Source organism: Rhyacophila brunnea, unplaced genomic scaffold (assembly GCF_057557595.1).
Source record: "Rhyacophila brunnea isolate RB1 unplaced genomic scaffold, BYU_Rbru_1.0 scaffold_8, whole genome shotgun sequence".
In the NCBI taxonomy this organism is placed as follows: Eukaryota; Metazoa; Arthropoda; class Insecta; order Trichoptera; family Rhyacophilidae; genus Rhyacophila; species Rhyacophila brunnea.
The window spans coordinates 36,896,037-36,921,022 of record NW_028233350.1 but is presented as its reverse complement, the minus strand read 5'-3'; the positions used below and the strand labels follow the sequence as shown (position 1 = coordinate 36,921,022).

The 24,986-nt window shown below is 31.5% G+C and overlaps 1 protein-coding gene, 1 long non-coding RNA gene and 2 pseudogenes across 2 annotated transcripts in view; 1 reads left to right on the top strand and 3 right to left on the bottom strand.

Moving 5' to 3' along the window:
- LOC147064182 (uncharacterized) overlaps positions 1 to 24,986 on the top strand; it is a 360,934-nt gene that overhangs the window by 314,337 nt on the left and 21,611 nt on the right. The window lies entirely within an intron of this gene.
- LOC147064183 (TWiK family of potassium channels protein 7) overlaps positions 1 to 24,986 on the bottom strand; it is a 165,010-nt gene that overhangs the window by 139,341 nt on the left and 683 nt on the right. The window lies entirely within an intron of this gene.
- On the bottom strand, positions 19,120 to 20,235 carry LOC147064185 (cAMP-dependent protein kinase catalytic subunit pseudogene; annotated as a pseudogene).
- LOC147064184 (cAMP-dependent protein kinase catalytic subunit pseudogene) lies at positions 22,648 to 23,730 on the bottom strand (annotated as a pseudogene).

The following is a 24,986-nucleotide window of genomic DNA, read 5'->3' as shown; positions in this document are numbered from 1 at the left end:
TTGCAATGCTTTTTAAATCATGTTAATATACTACGTATAATACGGTGGCCGCGCAGCTTAAGCGTTGGGCTATCACGCCGTGGGTCTCATGTTCGAATCCTGGGCCTGGCAAGTAAAGTACACATATTGTTTTTCAATTTGTGTGTGAGTCAGGGTATGGACCTAATAGGTTGAGCAAGTGGCTGACATCTATTTCTCGTAAAAAACAAAATCTGTTAATACAAACCTCTACTCTGTGGAGGCCCATATATTAGGATCGGACATGGTCGAAAAAAAAATTGACTATCAATTGAGAGCCTTAATTACTAAGATCCAAGTCCCGTGGGGCGTCGTATTTTTTTCAAAAACTTTGTTCTGAGATGTTCAATATAACGAATGGTATATTCTCAAAAAATGTTGTGAATTATTCGTCGAAGAAAATAAATAGTTCATTAAACTCAAAAAACCAAAAGATTGTGCTGCATACGGTGTATTTTGTATTCCAAACAAACAAAATGTCCAATTTTATCACACTCCTCTTCCTAGAAACTTGGACGAGTTTATTTGTCACGAGGGTGGCCAAATTTCCAAGGCCTGACCTGATGTTTTGGTTAATAAATTACTCACACGCATGCAGATGTATGCGTGCGTATTCGCGAATTGCCAGAAAGGTGCGGGATTTCGGTAAACTCCCGAATTGTACTTCGCGCGAATTCAAATGCAATGCGAGTAGAAAATTAGCGGAAATAAACAGCTTACTTCCATAAGGCGGGAAAAACTATTTTGCAATTTACTGAAATAAAATTAATACAATATGTGAAATATAATCATCATCAGACGGGGATGATCCACTGCTGGATAAAGGCCTCCTCTAGAAGAGGTGAGTTGGAAATACTGTCACCAGTTTGTGTACTCAAGTTTCGGATGAAACTACCCTTACTCAGTATGTGTTGCCCAATAAACTTATTCCGAAAAACTTGTGATGATATCATCGCGAGTCGCTCGCCAGCTGGTAGACTTTCAACAATATTGACATTAAATGCGCGCGAGCGAGGTAGCACTTGAATATACCTAGGTATATTTTAATATATTAGTCTATTGCGTTCGAATGTATAAATTTATAGGTCATAAATGTTGTGACGCAGCACAGTGGTGAGATGATGCACAAGCTTAGGCTTGTTATATGACCGCTCAAAACATGTTTAAAATAAATTTTGTTAACAAGAATATTGTATCCTAACAGAAAAACAACTCATAAATTTAAAATGTGTTTAAAATTTTATAATAAATGAGACTAGTCGACAGGCGGAGCTCAGCGTATTTTTAGTGATTCTATTGAAGCCGATACACAGTCTGAGTTCACTGAGCCGATACGTATTTCAAATACTAATATGGAGTTGGTTTTAGTTTCAGTTGAGTATGAAACTTTGTCGCATATGCACGCTAAACGCTCTATATAGTATTCCAAATATTAGTAAGTATTTTGGAACAAGTTTCTATACTAAGTATTTTTTTATACTGGAAGTAAGTATACTTCGTCTTCAAAATCGACCAGTTTTCCTATCTCTATCCTCTAGTGCCCTCCACTCTTCTCGATCCCTAGTTCTTTGCTACCAGGTACATCCCCCGAACTTGATGAGCTCAGACAATCAGCAGGTTTTAGGGCATCCCTGTAGGGATTTAGTGTACCAGTTACCACTGCATGACGGTATTTGTCCAGCGGTTGTCAACTCGCCGAGCGACATATCCAGCCCATTGCCAATTCATATTCTTAGCGATCTCTATTACCTTGTTGGGTCCAAACCACCCCTAGCAATGAAAAAATACAAATTATTTTTATGTGAATGGAACATTACTTTTAATCTTCTTCATCATGACCTCGTGACTGAGGATCGAGACATGGATGATTTGGCTGTCAAACAGCCTTTTCAACTGGTTGACCCCTTTCTTCTTGGTATTCTATGACACGCGAGACGTGTGTCAGTGGAGCCCATGAATTGGTGAAACCATCTGGAGCATCAAATATTTGATATATTCTGTTGCCCGGCATATCTAAGGACAGCGAGGATGACATAAACGGACATTAGTGATTCTTTTAATTATGACCGTTAGGCCACGTGCATTCGATAACCGCTGCGATAGATCACTATAACTTGCAGGTTAGTGGGTCATCGGTAGATTAAAAAAGCTAAGTGACACTCATGTGCCGGAAAAAGTACAGGAGTTTACATCATAAGCGACGAGGAGTTATACGTAGTAAGTGTGGTAAATGGTGATTATCAGTGATATTATTTTGAATATTTTTTTTTAAATGGACCTCTCTCCAAACCATTTTAATGTGTGTGCGCTTGAATGGCTATATTATTACAGGTTTATGTCTATAAATATTATACTTAAATGCATCTAACTATTAGTTAATTATTAGGTTGAAAGCCATCTCATTTTTTCTGTAATTATATGAGATTATATATGTATATATATATATGAGAGCATTAAAAATGTCTTAAATGTATCTTTCTTATACATATGTATAATTTACTGAAAAATGTATTTTGAAATTTTGTTTGTATACTAATAATATATAACAATGGTATGATACTTTTTGAGAAATTATACCTATAAGAAAGATGTAAGATATTTTTAATGACTCATCAACATATTGCGAAAATGGAGATTGCCGTTTTTGTTTCCAAAACTCTCGTATAATAAAATATGAAAGTCTATATTCATTAATGTTCAATGACAATAACATTGTTGTAATGATAATGTTAGGTTATGCAAGTATCACCGGTAATGGCGTGATAGATAGGTATGAAAGGTAAGCGAATGATAAGGTAAACACGTGTCAAATCATAAAATGGACAATGAACAGGCAAATGATTGACACGAAGGCGGAAAAGAGGAAATTGTGAACGCATTAGTGTAGAAATATTGAAATGGTGAGAAAATTCTGCGCATTTCTTTGATAGTTACATTCGTAAAGAAATGTAACGAAATACATTATGCCCTAGATCAGGCATGTCCAACACGGTCGACCACATAGGGCTAATAAATCCATAGGAATTGCGTCGTGAACATGGCAAACAACGTGTCAAGCAGAGAAGTATTATATGATTACAATTGATTCTGATATTCAGGTGTTTGAAACAAGATTCAATGAATATATTTACCATACATAACATGAAAACACCTCAGATAATACATTTCAAAATCAGCCAAGTCCACCTTTAGGTATTTTTGACTGTTTTGTGAATTTGCTTTCTATGCAGATGTGGCATTATCAAAATGTGGAATTTATTAATTTTAAATATTCTATACTCGAAATAATATAAACTTTCACCCTTGTGACTGAGTATTTGAGAAAACAAAAAGCTGTCTCCTATTCATCTATTATGGAGTTTGCTGATTTTGAAATCTAGCGATACATACATACCTACTAGAAAAAATGACATTTGAAAAAAATACAACGCTTGACGTGATTTAGACCCGTATATCAACTGGTATCGCGCCAATATGCTATATTAAGCTACATACATACTTATTAATTATAATAATTTAAACTAGTAGGTCCTATATAAAATTCTTACGGAATTGTGTTATTATTGACTATTGGTTTTTGTGTTATCAAGGAATACAATTGCTAACCGACGCTCGGCTCTCAAATGTGATTTTTTCTAGTAAGTATATATCTGAGGTATTCTTAAGTTATGTATGCTCAATATGTGGAATGTGACATTTTTAAATCTTGTAAATTATTTGTTGAATAAAAGACAATAGAGTATTAAGAATATATTTGCATTCAAATCCGACTTGTAAATTAAATAAATTCTGTCACTATCAGTAAAAATTACTTGTTGAGAAAACTATCTCTTGAAAGTTAAATAGTAATAAATGGAATTTTTCTGAATGCTCACGCAGTAAAAGAATCATTTTGGAAGGTCGTACCTTACTTATTCGTGTGAATCTGCATTCTTCTATCCAGAAAAACGAAGAGTAAGCAACGTCACAACATGACAATGACAGATATACAATTTTAGGATTACTTGAAACTGCCCATCACCCAGTACTCGCCTGACGACGAATCAATATAATATAGACCCAAGCGTCAAACCAATAACGAATATAAGTATGAATTTTCAAGTAGATATTGATTTATAACTAACTTTTCATCTTTAGTGGTAGTAAATATAATATAATAATTATGTTTATACATAATTTTGAAAACACTTCTGAGATAATATATTATAACCAATAGAAAAATCTTTTTGAAAAAAGTAAGCCATCCCGCAGGAATCGAACCTGCATCTCTCGGGTATCACGCCCACGCACATAGACCAGTATGCTAAAGGAGTCATAATTAATTGCGACAAATTTTAACTAATGGCTTGAAATACTCTCTGAAGTGTTTTCCAAATTGAGCAACTATTGGCGATCGGCTTTTGTATTTAAAATCAAAGTAGGTACCCATTACTTTAATTAATAACTGACGTCACGGATCACTCTACGATTTTTTGTTGTAACTTACTTGAACTTGCTAATAATAATTTTTAATTAATATTTTTTTTATTCATGAATAATTCACAAGATTTAAGAATGTACTATTCTAATTATTGAACAAACATAATTTTGAAAACACTTCCGAGAAATTATTTAAACCTATTTTTACCATGAGTTCAGCCAAATATACTACGTTTGTTTATGTTTGAATAATGACAATGTTGGTAGATTACTACCAGTTTTAATAATACTGGATAGCGTAGAATGCTAGTTGAAGTTGGACAAGCCTACTGTAGATTATAGCTTCTCAAACAGTGTGCCGCGAGCACGTACTTGAGGAGTCAACGAAAATATACTAATATAATATACTAATAGTCAATAAACTTAAACCATAAAGTTTTTAGAAAAAATACAGTTAGCCTAGTTGAAGTTGGACAAGCCTGCCGTAGATTATAGCTTCCTAAATAGTATGCCGCAAGCACGTACTTAAGGAGTAAACGAAAATATACTAATATATACTGATAGTCAATAAACTTAAACCATAAAGTCTTTAGAAAAAATACAGTTATAATTGGTTTTATTTCAAGGTGTGCCTACAATATACACCATGGCGCCTCACAAAGAGGGGGTTGAGTCAACCAGTTAAGTGTGATTAAAACGCATCACAAATTTTCTGTAATGGTAAAGAAGTTGCTGTGGCGCTATTTTACTCGAAGACTATTAACATTTTCAAATATGTGGTTTTGCGATGCAACGTGGTGTAATAATATGATGATTGATCTAATTAAATGATAATTCGCTCACAGAAATATATAATGACTAATAAAAGTGCTATTTTTATCCAATATGGCAAAGGGTAGCATATTATTTAGCTACTACAAAAGGAGTCGCGATCATTGTGATGCCAAATGTCGGTAACTCAAAAATTGAAGTTAATTTATTTGAAAATACAAAAAATCTCTAAAACTTACTAAAAATATACGGTATATTCTTAATTTTACCTCGCAAAATCATGGGTTCCACGGAATACCATTTGGGGAACACTTCTGTAGAATACCACACTTCCCTTAACTATAGCGATGGGTAGGGGGCCCGCTTCAGGATGTGGGGGCCGTGGTGTACACCCATCCAGCGGCTGGGAAAAATTTATGTTGTTTATTTTCAATGTATGTTTCATCACTGTAAGGGCCCAATAGATTGGATGAACGGCTTAATACTCCAGCATGATAATAATTTATTGTACTTTCAGGTTGAATGTGTCTTTTAATTTCAAATCTAACAAAAAAGTACTAGCGCTACCACCCTTGAGAAGAGCTTCCATTATTATTTTGACAAAGTAGATACTTCAAGTTTGAATTTGGAATCATTTCAATATAATTGCATCATTTTTTCTCGGCTTAATTTAAATTGTATTTTTTCTTTACATACGTCATAATAATTTAGTATTTAGGGATATATTGTCTACTTGAAATTTTCATATATTTATATTATGTTTATTAAAAAAATTTAAAACGAATAATTACATTTAATTATTTTAAGGTGAATTACGTAGCTATGCCAATTTCTGTCATTGTGAAAAATAATAGGTTTATAAGACGTGTTCTTTGGTGTGCCGCAAAAACTTTATAATAATTTAAATAGTTTACCATGTCGTGAAAATTTTACGATGCCACTGTCCTAAAGCAGCAAAAGTAAACCTTATAACGACTTCAAATAAACATGGATATAGGTACTTTCCATTAAAGCTTAGGGTCACCAAAAATAGCCAAAGTGTGACAAGTTGCTCGCGGGCAAACCCTTGCACACTACTTCTAGCATTACGAACAGTATATTATGGAATATGGATGAGTGGAGTATACTAGAAAGGAAAGCACATAATATGAATTTAGTCTGCACGTAGTAGTTTAGCATGAAGAGGTCGTCAGAAGGAGAGATGAGAAGTCGAGATTTTGTGGTTGCACCAATGGATGGAGGAGCGAGTTTTATTTGCAGCGTAAACAGTTGGTACAAAAGTGTGTTACAGTAGTTATGTTACAATACTTATGATACTGTTCCGAGGTCCGATATCGGTAGAATTAGATGTTGTGCGAAGGAATTTTGAGACTGAGATACAGACCGGGAACTTATATTCGAGTGACATGTTCAATGAATAATGATCCGCTATTTATTGACGAACTCACAATCAAAATAATATCTTGAAAAGAATATTTAGGAAATAATTATTGTAATTGAGTCAGCTATGATACGGAGTTTGCGTCATGGATATAGCTGACTATGTGGAAAAATGGATATCGCGGAAACAATTTGCAGTAAGCTAATTACTTAGTTTACAATAATTGGACTCTCCGGGAAATAATATCGCCGATTAATATACACGAATTGAGCTGTTTATCACTATAAATATACCTAATATTTCACGTTACTGATCTTTGAATGAATATTTCTTTGTATTTCTTCGTGCTCTACTATTGAATTAATATATATAGTTTTAAATACGAGTTTTTAGTTTCAACAGTAATAGAACCTATTCATTTTTAATAATACATAGGTGTATGTCAAAACAGCTGAAGGCAGGTCAACAGCCTGTATGTGTGATCTTGTCTGATGGCTTCGTGTTAATGACAGAATAAAGTAGAGCTATGTGCCACGAACTAACTACCTGCATGTTTCTATATGGTATTGTACTATGAACATGTGTATTGGCTTATTTATTATTTTTTGTACGAAACTATATTATGTAATATATATCATTATATTGTACAAGCTGAACTGATAATTTTAGAGTATATTATTTTAAAGGCCGCGCGGAGACATTATTACTAACCATAGCTACTGAAGACTTCACTTATGATTCTGCTTACTTGTTATGTTAGATAACGTAGTGTTTGCTATGTCGAACAGATGCGACTTGTGAAGACTTTTCACATTAAAAAATATAACGGAAAGTGGATGTTAGCGAATCGGTATATAATATTATGTATATAGGCAAGGCCTTTCAGGGAAAGCACAAAGCTTCAGGAAACTTGAGTATTTAATATGATTTATTTGGAGACAAAAATTATTTAACAAAAGCTCTTCAAAATTTCACACTAGCAAATATTATGATTATTTCGGATTAATTAAAAGTACCTACGTGAAATCGCAATGTTGATTGTAAAAAGTTTGTAATCCGTTTAAAGACTTATGTGAATTACTATATTAATAATATTTTTCTTCTTATACACTCACAGACATAGTTTAAAATAATCGAAACGTAATAATTAACACTATGCATCCACGATGGCCGCACGGTTTAAGCATCGGCCTATAGCTTCGAGGGTCGCTGGTTTGAATCCTGCGTCTGACAAGTACACATATTGTTTTTAATTAGTGTATTAGTCAGAGTATGGATCTAATAGATTGAGCAAGTGGCTGACATCCATTTATCGTGAAAATAAAATTTGTACAAACCTCTAGTGGAGGCCCATATTATGATCTTATTAGGATCGGGCATGGTCAAAAAAATTAATTGTTATAGATCCTCCAGTATAAGTTGTCCACTGAGTGAGGGCGCCACACGCTAACATTTGACATAGTATTTAATACTTTTTATACTGTGATGAGCTTAGTTCTAAATTCGAACACCAGACAATTAATTTATGATGGTACATCTGTAACAATATGATTTTAATTCTAATTGTTTTGAACTACTGAATGTATTCATAGTATATAAGTCATTTACTACGAGTTTTTCTTTACAAAAAAAATTAAGTATTAAAAAATGTTTTTATACCTGATCCTATACTTAGGTAATACGGGTTTTACCTTAATTTATTGTATTAAATTGCTATATAAACTAAGGGTATCAATGTTCAACGCCCTATATAAACTATATTCGTTATCAATGTGTATTTTCCATTGGTGAGTGCGCTCAGTGCCTGAAGATTCTGATAGGCGAAGCCCGGGTCGCAAAAAATTACTCAAATGCAATAGTACAACACTCAAATCAATTAGGTATAATTTCAATTTCAATTTCAATTCCACCAGGTTGGTCAATAGTATTAATATTCAAAATAATAATAATATTTCTTGTATATTATAGGTACATTGGCAAACAGATTGCAAAATTGAGACACCAAAAAAGAAAAACTAGGCCCCCAAGTTCGTGAGACACTGTGCAACTGCCACTCCTGATCCCCATGAAATATATTACCTTTATAATACCTAAATGAAGGTAGGTAATGCTGTTGATAAAAGGCTTTATTATTTGACATTGAAAATGTATTGGGAAATGTGTTTTTTGTTATTGTTTATTATTATGTACATAAATATTCTTCAATATTTTAATGTATATGTAAATTTGAAATGAAATCTGTAATAAAATAAATATAACCAATATAATCGCAGTTATGCCACCATTGAATCTTGATTATTTCTTCTTTTCCCTGTGTGCTACGGGTTATTTACGTCTGCAGTTAAAGTTTGGGTCATAAAGTTCTAATAAATATAACCACAATCGCTGAAGTATTTCTTCGGCAACCTATTACCACGTAGGTCACGAATGCCTACCAGTTACGTCGGTATGTAAAGTAGAATGCAAAGGACGAAAATAGGTAAATTTCTGTTTTTTAGGGCTTCGTACAAAGCCCTTGAGAAAATTCTAACTGTGAAAAGGAGAGTGCCGGTTGAATACATATTTTCTTCTAGCCATGGCGACTCTTAAGTTAAGTTAGAGATTAATTGTTATTTTAAGTAATGCTTTGCAAATGTTCCTAAAAGCTTTCAAATTATTTGTGAAACTTTTAGTGAATTAATGTGTTGGAAAAAATTGTAGAAAAATAATTCAACAAAAAGAAAAACTAAAAATATTATTAATTCTTTTCTTTCCTTTTTTTATTATTATGAACTGGAAAATTTTGCAATTACTTGTGTGTTTTTCCTCATTATAGTATTTACATTTATAGCGATATTGTACTCATATATAATACAATAAATTAGAGTATGTGCTTACCTGTTTTTAATATATTTAATTTTAAATTATTTACAATGCATATAAAAAAATATTTTAATTTTGCTATTTGCTAATAAAAAATAAAATTGATATAGTGGATACTTCATGCTTGGTTTTAATGTTACATAAAAGTGGAATAATATATCTATAAATGTGGAATAAGGTATCTGTTAAAAATATTTTTCAGTTAAGTTAATAACGCTTAGCTTCCTTACTTCATATGCATTTTTGTTAGATGGCAATAATTATTAGATCTATAATGGCCAAAAACTGAATAAAAATGTATGATATTCTGATGAACTATTAATACCATCACATACCCGCAGGTAAATCCAATCACTTCGATAATTATAATTGCATATTGTTGTGCTACACTGTAGTGCATCTAAATTTCTTTGAAGCAATGTATTATTATCTTGCCCACTCCAGCTGCAATTTTGTTAGATAAGCAATAATTATTAAATCTAAACTAGCTTAGAAAAAATTGAATGAAAATGAATCATGGGCGGAATACATTTAAAATATTCTCAGGTCGCCCAAGTTGTTCAAATAGATTTAAAAATTTATAGCAATTAATAAATAAATAATTACAAGATAACAAGAACTTTTTATATACCACCTTTAAAAATTTTCTGTTAAATCATATAAACTTGACAATTCTATGTATTAATAAATCCTTTTTTTGTACTTGATAGAAATACTGAATAAATATAGAATACTGAAATGTCATTTTGACATTTCATATTGATTTCCATAGTAACGCACGTATATATTAATAATTTAGTTGCTAGGACTGGACACACAAGAGTACGAGCTAATAAAAATGAGGTAAAATACGTTTTAAAAATGACACTTATCACAATAAATTGTCATATAAACATAGATTGTAATATGCAACTTACAGAATATAATAAATGTGTTTTTTTTAAATCTACTACAAAATGAGTGATGATATTATTGGATAATAATATGCAATTGACAGTATTTTGGACCTTTTTATTTAAAGCATGTAAATCATGTGTTAAAAATAATGCGTTTATAATAATATGGAATGATTACATATAAATATATAAACATATATATCGGAAAATACCCCTTACTAATTTTATATATATTATGACGTTAACATGGTTTTAATCTTCTCTGAAAGTACTCTTATGTTTGAATATACCTACTATAAAAGTATTTTTATTTTAGATTAAATGTCAATTCAGTATTGAATTGAGATATAAAAATAAAAACTTTTTATAAAGTCGAAACGAAAGGGGATAAAAATTAATTTATAATTCACCCTGATTCCCTAGATATTTACTATCAACATTTTCTAATATCGGTAGTGACAAGTCACGTAATCCAGTGTATGCCAAACCATGCGATTTTTTAAGGAAATATGTTGTCGACTCACGTTCTCTTATAGAAGCCATAAAACTCATTCATTCGTAATATGAAATATTTTTTGTAGTTGAAAAAAAAAGGAAATTATATAACTAGCAAATATCACCAGGTAGCAAAATACCACTTTTCAATATTATTATATTATTTTTTATCCCTGTCTCCCTCTCTCTTATACGATTACGTGTATGTTTTGCTGTACTCACATTGTTTTGATGTTTCAGATTAAATTATTCGTCTGTGAGGTGCTGCATCAGCCTAACTGAGTCTTTGTAGAGTCTCCTGATGTTGTTGAACACGACATTACTGAACTCGTTCATTTGTCAAACTGTGATACTTATCTGATGGTTCTACCTCATTCATAACTTTTCTATTCTTTGATTGATCGTGTATGTTGCCATTGCGAAAGTTTACAGTACACTATCTCTATTGTAACTGCTCCCAAAACTCTTGGATAATACAGTAATTTCTTATATACTGTGCGCCTTCTATATGTTGGCATCTATGTCATGTGATTAAAATACTACGCTTTTTGCATAATGGCGGTATTGCACGGCGGGACTGCGATGACGTGTATGTCGCGATATAGAAGTCGCAGTATAAACGACACTTTGTTGATTGCTTAACATTTTCACTTCGATTTATCACCATATAAGTGTGTTTCTAATGTATTTTAGATTATGCATGTTACATAAGTATTGCAATAATTTAACACCCAATGGTAGGTTATTGCAGATGCAAAACTTTCCCCAGGCAAACTTGCAAATCTGTCAGTAACTCGGACATCCACTTAACTAAAACTGCTACTATTTTCTTGATGAATTAAGTAAACTTCTTTTAATAGTGTAGCATTATAGGAAGTTAGGCTATTAGTTTCAAAGTCGGTAACCTCCATTTTTACTTTTATTATATTTTTATTGATTCTGATTCTGTAAATAATTTTCCATCATATGTATATTCCATAAGAGGTATTAAATACAGCTGCTTTCATTAGTCAAATAAAAACAACTGGAAGTTTATTGCAAATTCATTTATCACAATACATTTTTCATATTTTAAGACTAACTCTAAACATGATTTTGTGTGTATTTTGATGACAATTTATTTCGCTATTCGCTTTTTTCAATTATTTATTACTTATGCTTGGAAAAAATAAAATATTATATTTGCAGTTCTGAATAATATACTTACGGTTTTTTGCAATTATATAAAAATAGCGGAATAAAGAGATTGCCGTCTTTGAAACTAATAGCCTCGAGTGTATTTTATAGAAATATTCGAAATAACGGGGGTGGCTGTAAAATCTAGAAAACTTTGAGGTTCGTTTTCGTAACCGGATATTGAAGGTGTAAATTTCAATTAGGCTCGTTACTGCCGGTGATGAGTGTGGAGTATTCGCGTTGGTCAGAAGTCACTGCGTGAAACACTCCCAGTCGGCAGTGATTCCGAAGGGGTTTAGTTACAGTGAACGTAAATTTGGGCCGCGAAATGTTTATGAGAAATAATCCGAGACAGTTTCTTGAAAAATTATTTTTCATAAAAGTTTTTTCTCTATAAGTAGTATATTGTGAAACTAAGTAGATTGTTGAGATAAATCAAGCATTGTCAACTTTTGAAAATCTCGATATTTCGGGATTTTTAAATGTCAAAATTTTGACGGGCGTCTGTAGCGTAATACGTGAGGACTGTTTGTAATCTAAAAATATTTATAATTGTAGTTTATCGTTCACTTACTAATGGAGCCATCATCGGAAAATTAATAAAAGGGTGCTTATAAAAACGACCTTATTCGTAGACATCTAGATCTGCATACATTACAAATTTATTCTTTTATTAACATGTAAATACAATTAATTTAACTTTACCTATAACACATAATGCATTGTTTGGCGTAGACCGGTTAGACTGGATAGACTGGTGGTTTTGGGAAGCCTCCAGGGAAGCTGAAGCAGAGGAGGAAAAGCGTCAGCGCGCTGCTGACTGGGGGCAGAATTATATCTGCCGTCAGAGAAACAGAGGATCGAGAGGGGTAAAAAATCTTGGTCGCCCAAAAGATGACAAATTTCCAAGGTGGTCACGATCCTCAGCAATGCGGGAACGACCGAGAAGAGGTAAGGGTTATTATTGATTTATTTTTCCATTTACAGTACAGTTTTTATAGTATACTATCTGCGTATTGTATTACACATTAGGTCTGAATGGTGTATAGTTTAAATAAATAACTATAGCTATTTTAAATAATAGCAATTATTGCAAATTGACCAGCGTACGTTTAATATATCCTGATAAAGTATCCAATTTCATTTTAAAATTTTGTATCCTGGTATTTGACACACGTAATTTTTTTTATATTAAGTGAAGATTTGAAACGTACCTATACATTAATAATCACTAGCCGTGTTCAAATCACTGCTAGATAAAGGCCTCCCCATGATCCATCCGCTCTTATCGGTCTCTAGTTCTTCGCCACAGCTGATAATGTTTGGCAAGCGTGGTATCCATAATATTTGCCTTAATTTCCCTTCTGAAGATTTTATTAAAAAAATAATACTATTTAGTACTATTCTAACTATTATTTCCAAATTTCGGGATCAATAATTAATTTTCCTATATATTGGAGATACTTGAGAACTTAAAAAAAAACTAGGCTGTTAAATTTAGAACTGAATACGTAACTGTATATCCAAACAATCATCATGTACGGACATACGGATGTAAGCGGTATTTATCGTGATTAAATCATTACATACCTACTTTAAAATAATAATTTGTTTTATTTTATATAACAATTATATAATCAAGACCTTTAGGTCATATATCTAAACATGTATTGCAAGAGATGAAAATGAAAATCTTTCTTGTTTGATAGATTTTGTTGTTTGCCAGTCTAAATATAAATATAGAATTATTTTATTGTTCTACATTTACGTAAAAGTAGTAAATATTAACACGCACACTCTAGCCAGCAAAATTACATTACGATAAAGATTGGCAGCGTCCATTTAAACTTAATTAGTCGACTAACTTCAATAGGTTTCGTATCTTTGAACAAATTATCTGACTATAGAGACAGATAAACAAATATTGGCTTGCTATGTTCATATCGTTGCTAACAACTCTTCTACGAGGCCCACTACAATGTAAAGAAATACTGCACTGTTACGAAATAACGCAGATATCCGCAATATCCGACATTCGTGTCGGGTATCGCTTCAACAGTTTGTTTGTCTGTCTGTCACATCAATAATGGTGGAAAACGCAAGGCTGATTGTAAATTAAATACTCTACGATAATGTTTCTCAAATGTTGAGATAGTTTATATCGAAATCAATTACAGAATTCAGTATAATATGTAGGTACAATATTGACGATGGTAAGAAACAGAATTGTGAGGCTAGTGATATTGAAAATTTATTAAACCTTCCTGGGATTGGTATGTTAGTAGTATTGAAAATAACGGAGACAAATATATACACAAGTATTTTATTTAATGTTGTACATAGGTCACACAGCGATAACAGCTGATATATAATTCTTAATTTTTCGTAGATTAAATAGATTGGTATTTATACTATTTTCATGCTGAGATAAATGTTTAGTGGATTGATTTGTTTTTTAAGGAAAAGCATAAAGTTTTTAAGTCATAGATAAGTATTTACGTTCTTAAAATTACTAGTCGGCGCGTGAAAATGTCTGTCGCGGAATCGACTTCATGTCACTTAGCCAGGCGTTGCACGTATGATAAATCAGCCACCCAATTGGATAGACGTCTTGCAAAGTAATATTTTAATTGTTAATAGTCCCAGCATATGCAATAATTGAGTAATTAAGAAGCAAAAGAGCTTATATTTATTATTGAAATGCTCAAATTAATTTAAACAAAATTCAAAGTAGCTCAGTATAGTCTATTAATAAACTACAATAAAAACTATATTGTATCCAAAAACCCATAAACACTATGGCATTATTTTTTTTGCGCATACCTCATTTTATAAGTGATGGAGAGAACCCCCCTTTCATTTTGATTTTTGATTTGATTCAGAAATCAAATTTCAAAGCAAATAAAAAACAAAATAGGTTATAAATCTGTAGTTCAATATCATTAGAATATAGTAGTTATAAAAAAACAGAAGCCTACTGCTTATTACAACGTTTTTCTTAGTTCGTATTCTTTATTATTATCCGGTGGTTCTTTGTCCGGTACAAATCTTGCAATCGATTTTCAATTAACTTCCCGACTAGCTAGACATTTGAAACTTTTAGAATATATCAGAACACGATGCCAATGCATTTATTTAATACTGTTAGCCATCTTTAAGTAGAATGCAACTGCAAAAAAATTGAAATGGAGTTCATTATGTATATTTATTATTATAATTATATTATATATTAGAAAAGTAGAAGTTTCGATGATTATTAAAAAAAGTGGACATGTATAAAAATAATCTAGGTTTATAATATTACTATTTCAACAAGTCATTTATTTCTATACCTAATATAAGGAAAACTTTGAAAAGCGTATTCATCGGCCACAAACACTAATATAGGATGAATTTATTGCTCAGAATAGAGTTTAGAATGAACAAAGTGTCATTTACAAATCACACTAGAGTCGACAATCGCCGTAATGAAATTCGTGTTGGGGTGTACATAATCGTACATACGAGGGTGGGTCAATAATTCCTTAGAAAAAAGCATTAAAACAGTTTTTATTTTTGTATTTTTTTTTATTTCTCAACATAATCTCCTTGGAGCTCAATACACTTGGTTAGACGTTTCTCAATTTTTTTTAAACCGTCAGAAAAATAAGTTTTCGGAAGGTCCTCAAAATAAGCATTTGTCCGATCGATGACTTCTTCATTTGAAAAAAAACGTTGTCCACTTAGCCATTTTTTTAAGTTTGGGAAAAGGAAAAAGTCACTGGGGGCTAAATCTGGCGAATACGGTGGGTGGTCGACCAATTCGAACTTCAATTCTTCAATTTTAGCCATTGATCGTAAACATGTGTGAACACGGGCATTGTCCTGATGAAAGAGGATTTTTTTCCTGTTTAAATGAGGCCGTTTTTCTTCAATTTTGTTTTTTAGCTGGTCCAATAAAGATGCATAATAATCCCCTGTTATTGTTTTTACTAGTCGCGCCACCTGTCGGCTTTTCTAAGGACTTATTGACCCACCCTCGTATTATGAGCTTTCTATAACAACATATTCACATTCACTCACTCGTATGATGGTAATGTATGGTTTAACTCTTAAATGCATACTGCACTACGTATAGTACAAACTTTAGCTTCAGTATTTTGAGCAAAACAGAAATCGATTTTACCATAAATTCTATTTCCAATGGTAAAGTAGGAATCTTTATTCTAATTTTGCCGCTAGTCATGTCATTGTTATTTGTGGTTGTTGGATGTAATTTGTAATCGAACGATGCGAACCAGAGATGATATATTATGCGCTCTTGTTTAAATTACAGTATATATTTCTCCACCGTTGATCCTTTCAACAATTCACCTGTTTCGTTTAAACGCAAATAGTGGACATTGATCGAATTTTAAAAGTTATGTTTTTTTTCCTTTCTTATTATTCTCTTTTTCTGTTCTATCTTAGATCACACACATTATGTATAAATTTCAATGATTCTTAACAAACATAAATAATATAGATATATTATATACTTATATATTTTTAAAAAATTTACTTTTTGTCTATATTTATTAATTTTTCTTATATAATTTCTTTGTATTTATGTTCTTCTTATTTTCTTACTTTCTATCTTGTTAGGCCTAACTATATTATAATTTATATATGGAGACTTTGCTGGTTGCGATAACTTTTCACTATTCTATTTTTAAACATATTTTTGTAATCAAAATATAATTGTTTGTTTCCTTAATAAATAAAATAAAAAATAAAATGTATGAGCCGGATTTTGCCAGTTATTTTAATGCCCATGTTCAAATTCAGTTTTTACCACAAAAATGATTTTGATCGAGAAAAAAATCTTACTGGATTCTATAAAGTGAATTGATTGATTATGTATCAATAATTTTAACTTAAAAAAATAATACATCATTTTTATAGTACAAAGTGTTTTAGATAAAAAGATATAGAACGAACTACTCAATATTTTTTAAAACTATTTTTCCCATAATAATTACACCTATCCGTTGCATGTGAGTAAATATTTTTTATTAAAAAGGAAAAAAAATCATGCATTTAATGGTTAAGTAATTAAACATACACAACTTGAAAACACTTTAGATATATATTATATACCCACTAGAAAAAAATCATATTTGAAAAAAAAATCGAAACTCGACGACATTTGAACCAATCAGTGAACTAATTATGCTACGATCTTTGTATTCAAGTTATGTATATTTAATATAATATGGAATGTTACATTCTCAAAATCTTATGAATTATTCATTGAATAAAAGAAATGGTTGGTTAAACAATTATTGTCATACATTGACAATACACCCACAAATGCGAGCAGAATATCACATGGTCAAAATTGTTTACCGTTTGACCACATGGCGTCTTAGAATGTCGATACTTTCAGATCATTCTGATGAAATCCCCTCAGAAAAGACAGGATGCAATTATCATTGTCAATGATACAATCTCATATTCATAACTAAATATTATAAAATACACTTTAGCGAATACTAATTAAGTGTTATTATTTTATCCAGAGCAGTAGGTACCTTGTGGGACTAAAAATGAGAGGGATGATCACGTAATTTTTTTGGGGTTCCACGGAGAATATGCAACATGGGGCGGATTTAACTGTCGGTACTTTGGTGCATGCAGGAGTATGAGTCTGTGGTGTTTAAATATTGAATGCAGAAATGTCATTTTGACATTTCATTTTTTAGTAAAAATTTAGTTGCTAGGACCCACTTACTAACCAATAATAGTGAGTAGTAAATATTACTTTTAACGAAATTTTTCCGAAACATACAAAACAGAATTAACTGAAAATGAATTCAATTCTACTTAAAGATGGCTAAAAGTATTAAAAATGCATTCCCGTTGTATTATGAAATATTATAAAAGTTAGGGACCATAGGATAGGACCACCCTCTTAGCAAGCAAAAATAGTCTTTTACTTTTTACGGATTTTTCTGAAATAACTTTCCATACAAAACAGAATTAACTGAAAATGAATTCAATTCTGCTTAAAGGTAGCTAAAAGTATTAAAAGAATGCATTGGCATCGTGTTCTGATATATTCTAATTGTTTCAAATGTCTAGCTAGTCGGGAAGTTAGTTAAAAATTGATTGCAAGATTTATGCTGGATAAACAACCACCGGACAAACAAGAATACAAGCTAATAAAAACGTTGTAAAAATACTTATCAACAATGTTTGACTACGTTTAAAACTATCAAAATGTTACTCTTGAATGTTATATAACAGTTTATTGCAAAGAATGAACGGAGTGAGTGAATCATTGCGGTAAAAAATGGTCATTTGAGAATATTATCATTTCTCAAAACGAAAAGGAAAAGTTTTTAGCATTCACCAAACCCAATGAGTCGTACTGTATCAAACACACATTGAAAAAAACAACGTGCATTTTTTCCCAGTCACGGGATCAAATGGCAACTCGGCCACCGTAAGTAGGTACAAAATGATGTATTACATAATTCAATTCATTCAAAACAATGTGCAATAATATATGCATATTATATTTTTTTAATTTGACTGGAATTATTATGTTGACATTCTGGCGATTTGCAGACACGGACAATACAAGTGTGTTCACTATAAATGAATCTGAAATGCGAAATGACATTCAACCAATTTAACCAAGAATTTTTATTATTACTTTCATATTTAAACTATATCTTCTACGAAGGTTTGGCTTAACATCAGAAAAGAAATTGTTCTAGGCATATACATGAACCGTACAACACAATTCTATCATTTTATCTTGTTTTTTCAACTTCACTTTTATGCATTTAAGTTTTGTCTTCTAGAGAAGGTATTCTTCAACATTTTTCGTATAAGTAAATCACTGGTTATCACAGTGGCACCATCGTTGTAGTGATAATGATTGCTGGTATTGAAACAGGCACTGTGACCGATAATATATATTATTTGAATCGCCCACTGTGTCAATATTTTATAATGGTTTACTTATACATATTATGTAATTACATAGTGCGTATTAAATTTGATGAATTGAAATAAGGACTAATGTGTTTTTTTTTCAAATTAATATAATATATTGAAAATAATATGGTGTTTTCAAAAATCTACAAATTCCTTCTCGTACATGCAAACCGACGTAACGCGAAGTGGTTCTTCATTGAATATATCAAAATTACCCGCATCTCCTGGACTTTTACAGCTTGGAATATAAGTTGGACGCAGTTTACAGAGCAAAATATCATCCCAGTTAATCGGTTTGAACCATTTATGGTTCTTGAAGTCTAGCACTCCATTTTTTAAGTTACCAAACCGTCTTGTGACGTCTACTTGTATCGTGTTTTTCAGGAGATCTCTGAGATCGATGTTAAATCTCGAATCAAATTTGAATTTTCCTCTAATAATCTTCTCGTAAATTTTCATCGTGTCATTGGCATAAAATGGAGGATACCCGGAGTACATCTCGTAGACGAGAATACCGAATGACCACCAGTCTACAGACTTGCCGTATGGTTGAGTTAGTATCACTTCGGGTGCTAAATATTCTGGAGTGCCACACAACGTCCACGTGCGATGTTTAACGACTTTGCAAAATCCAAAATCAGTTATTTTTATATATCCTGTTATATCAATGAGTATATTTTCTGGTTTCAGATCTCTGTATAGCATGCCACAATGGTGGAGATATTCTAAACCTAAAACAATCTGCGCGGCATAGAATCTTGTCTGTTCTTCTTCTAAGCGTCCCATTTTTCTTAGATAACTAAACATTTCTCCACCAGCGATAAAAGGCATAACAAAATATATATAATTGTTATCTTTAAGGGAAAATTCCATGTGAACAACGAATTGAAACTTGATAGCCTGTAATATTTTCTTCTCATTCAATGCGTGGTCTACCTGTTTAGTTTTATATATTTTACATTTGTTCATTATTTTCATGGCATAATATTGCCCATTCGACGATGTCAATCGTGTTAAAACAACTCTCCCAAAAGCTCCTATTCCAAGAGTGCGAATTTGCTCCAAGTCTTCCAACTTGTATTCATATATTGGCGTTTGGTCATAACGTATTTCGAAATCAAGTTTCAGTTTGTCAAGATACAAATTATACACCCGCTGTTGCTCCTCGCTAAATCCTCCAAGTTCATTGTTAGTTTTGGTGTCTACGAGATTCGGTCTAGTGAAACGAAAATTTGAGAAAGACAGAGTCATTCTTTGTCGCTGATATTGTTTTTTTATAAATGTCAAAATATAAGTATCGTTGCATAACGTGTTCCAAAATTAAAAGAAACTTCACGAATGCTATACTATTTTTTTAAATGCATTGGTAGTCATGTCTCATTTTATTACCCACCGATATATTTATATACCCATATACCTATTTTATTATATTTTTACGTAGGTGCATAGGTAATTTATTTATAAAAAAATACTTATAGGCATTTAAGATAATAATATCATTAGCTTTATTTAATTGTATACAAATATTGTCCGTGGTGTGAATAATAATTCTTCTAATGATTAATTATTACATAACCTATAATTAAAAAAAAATGTTAGGACCATTGTACAACACAAAACGTCAAAGATATAAGTGTTTTATTTTCAAAATAATATATCAGAAAGGCTGGGATGGGTAGGGGAGGTAGTTTTCCACGGATTTTACGATATTAGGGGTCTCAATTTTTACTTTTGTTACAAAAAATGCATACCTAACATGTTTAAGTGAATATAACAAATCTCACTGTTTTACAAAATATATCGATCAGGTATGTAAGGTATAGTGTTTATAATTGCGATTTAAGCATGTTTGTTATTAGAAAAGAAGTACACAATCATTATGTATACTTAGGGGAAAAAATTAAATACTTTCTATGGTAAACATTAATTATTATTAGACTGGCAAGATTGCACATCCTTTCGATGATTCCGAAATAATCATTAAATTTTCTGTGTAAAATCATAAAAAGCTTTTATTAAATAATTTTCTATTTCAACATATAATAAATAATACATACCATGAATAAAAACTTGTATTCTATATTTTATTCCTTATATTTTTTTTAAAGGGAGCCTCAAAAATACAAGTTGTCTTTGAAAGGCCCTGACTATAATAATTTGTCATTGGTATGTGACAGGTTGCACATAAAAGAAAATTTTTTCAAAATCTTTGATATACTTACATGATGATGTATAAAATGTGTATATTATTATCATAATAACTGTATATTTATAATTTGAATAATATTACTTCAGTTGTCCTTCGTCAAATACTAAAAACAATGATAAATATTATATATTAAAAAAAAACATAAAATAATTAAGAATCCTTTTAAAAATGAGATCTGAATTATAGATTATTTAAAATTAAAACCTACGTAGAATTTGTAATCATAACTTTACAATAACTTTTATGTGTCATCGGTATTCGGTGCGCTTATTCATTTCTCAACATTTCAATTTTTACATACATATTATAATTGTGTATTTTACTCACCTGTACATTATTATTAGGTACCTACATACATATTATATTATGCAATACAATTTTTATGATCGATAGACATAAAATAATAAAAAATGACTCCTCAGAACATATTGGAAAAATAAATATTTGTGCCGAACAGCGCTCGAAATGTACCGAAGCGCTCGATAATTTTATTTTACGAAAATATTAACATAGGTACTTATATAAAATTAATATACGTGTGTTTTATGAAATACGAGTGTGGTCGATTTTTTATTGTATGGCATATCTAGCTCAGGCGGTCAATTTAATATTTCTACGGGACACCGCGATAATTTTGAGGATTTTATTAACCAGAACGGCTCTCCGGTGCGCTCCGGTCGATTTCGAGCCCTGATGCCGAATGGTAAATTAAAGTCCCGTTCCGTATACTTAAGTATTTTTCTAGAATTCAAAAATGTCTAATTTGTATCTTATATCTAGTTAAGTTAAGTAGTTATGTACAATGCTAGAGACACAAGTGGGTACGTCGCGCGGACGAGCCGCTTTATAATAACTCCCGCCTAAAGGTTCAAATAGACTATATAACGATCGGGCACATATATGCTAAGAGCGATTTAGTGTCTTTGATCAAATCTATGCCATTCCGATATATTATACATACATATTGTATGACAGCTATGACATCGTATTTACACTCTGTGACACCCTGTGACACAGGACGCCAACATAAGAAACGGGGTTTTCGACATATATATGACTGATCGTCATAGAGTCTATTTGAGCCATTAAGTAATCATTGAATAAAAACAAGATTACTTTTAAAAAAACATTAACACAAAACGTTATTGTCTCTTAATGATTTATTAATTATTAGAGTAAAAATACAAATTGAGAGTACAACTTATATAAACGAAACATGAAGGTAAGACAGTAAGTAGGTATTATCGGTAAGTAGACAATTTTAGTGGTATTAATTCAATTAATAATAGAGAAAAAAATTAAAAAATAAACAAATTAATGAGAAATAACATTTTCTCTTACATAATCTATTATTCGATATTATATTTTATTGAACAGAAATCAACATTAAAGTATTTTATTTTAACTTTCATTACGATTGTAAAATCATACCAACCATCAGACGAACTTATGACTCAGAAATTTGCGAACTCCTTTTCATACATGCAAATTGACGAAAAATGGAGTGGTTCTTCATCATATATTTCGAAATTCGTTGAATCTCCGGGGTTTCTACATTTCGGAATATATATCGGACGTACCTTGCGACGAAAAATATCGTCCCAGTTTATCGGTTTGAACCATTTATGATTCTTAAAGTCCATGACTCCATCTTTCAAGTTGCCGAATCGTCTGGTTAAGTCCACTTGAATAGTGTTTCTCAGAAGATCTCTAAGCTCGGTATTAAATCTGGGATCAAATTTGAACTTTCCACCGACAATTTTTTCGTAAATTCTCATCGGATCATTTGAATAAAATGGTGCATACCCAGAGTTCATCTCGAAAACAAGTACACCAAAAGACCACCAGTCGACGGCTTTTCCGTAGGACTTTGTTAAGATTATTTCTGGGGCCAAATATTCCGGTGTGCCACACAACGTAAACGTGCGCTCTTTTACAATTTTACAAAATCCAAAATCGGTTATTTTTATATAACCCGTTACATCAATGAGTATATTCTCAGGCTTCAGGTCCCTGTAAACCATTCCACAATGGTGGATGTATTCCAAAGCCAAAATAACCTGAGCTGCATAAAATCTTGATTGTTGTTCTTCAAAGCGCCCCACTTTTCTTAAATAAGTAAACAGTTCTCCTCCGGCAACGAATGGCATGGTGAAATAAATATAACTATTGTCTTTAAATGAAAATTCCATGTATACAACAAATGGAAATTTCATGGCTTGAAGAATTTTTTTCTCGTTCAGAGTGTGATCTATTTGTTTAGTCTTACAAATTCTTTTTTTATCCAGTATTTTCATAGCGTAATATTTCCCCTCTGATGTTGTCAGTCGTGTTAAAACGACTCTGCCGAATCCTCCCATTCCAAGCGTGCGTAACTGTTCGAAGTCTTCCAATTTGTATGGATTTTCGGGCGTGTTTTCATATCGCGACAAAAAATCATACTTTAATTTGTCAAGATGTAATAGATGTTGCCGTTGTTTTTCTTCGTTGTGCGATACAGATGCACTTCGCATATTTCTAATCAATTTTTCACCACTTGATTTCAGCCCAAACAAATTCGCGCAAAGGGAAGTCATTATTACATTGGCATTTGTTTTATATCATAATATGTCAGAATCGTGTTCTTAATTCAAACGCAACTTTATGAATATGTTTTGTTTAAAATGAATAAGTTATCTTGTCACATTTTATTACCTATCATGTTAAAATAAATACCTACCCATTTAAATTTGATATTTTTTATTGATATTTTCATTTTTGAATATTTTATTGATGATAATTTTATTCTAATATCTAAAAAAATATCGTATCTATGCTGATATTATTATTGGGTATTTTATGATGTGAAGGTTTTTAAGCATGCCTCAGATATTTACTATTTGTATTGTAATTTGGTTTTCAGCTAGAATGATTTCTGAGAAAACACAATATTGGTACTATAATAATATTTATCCAAAGCCAAAAATAAATTAATATTAGAAGACATATTATCAACAGTGTTTTGTTTATGTGTATATGGCTAAGTAAGAAGCATAAAAACGGTTGTGCAAAGGTGAATAAAAGTCAAAATCATAGGTTTACAAACGTCTTTCGCTCACCGCTTCCTTTTCAAAGATTTTTTTCAACACCACCCCTCCCTTCTGAATAAAATCTATCATTATCTCGTCTATTTTTTGAAATAAGTACTTAAAGCTGATTTTGAAAGAAAACAGAAATTAATAATACATGAAATATCAAACATGAAATTTCACATAAACCAAAATTGCGTCAGGAACGGTGTGCTGAAAATGATGTATTTATTGCGTTGGGTTATTGTTAAAAAGTGTTCCAAAAGTGTGTCAGCAAGACTTATTTCGTGACGAAGTTAGTAAAAATTAGATATTATTGTACCTATGTCGTACATACTATTATATACATCTACCTATATAGGTATTTTGTAACATTTTACCAACTACGCCCTGCATAAATATAATATCCACAAACTTCACGACTTACGAACGAGTGTAAATATTGCCATTTTACTATCGGGTGCGGTCATTTATCAAGATTAATTTTAATAATAAAGAACTGACAGAATACCCAGTGTTGGATTCAGGTCAAAGAGCACGGAGAACGCATTATTTATAGTAACGTATTAAGGGGGCATTTTATGAAATATATTTTTTTCTCACTATCTTCCGAGGCAGAGAACTAATGGTTAGAAATATAGTTCTCGTAATTAATACCAAAATGCAACTACATTAAAAATGAGTAATAAACTCATACTGACTCGCTAGGTACTTAGCGTAAAATG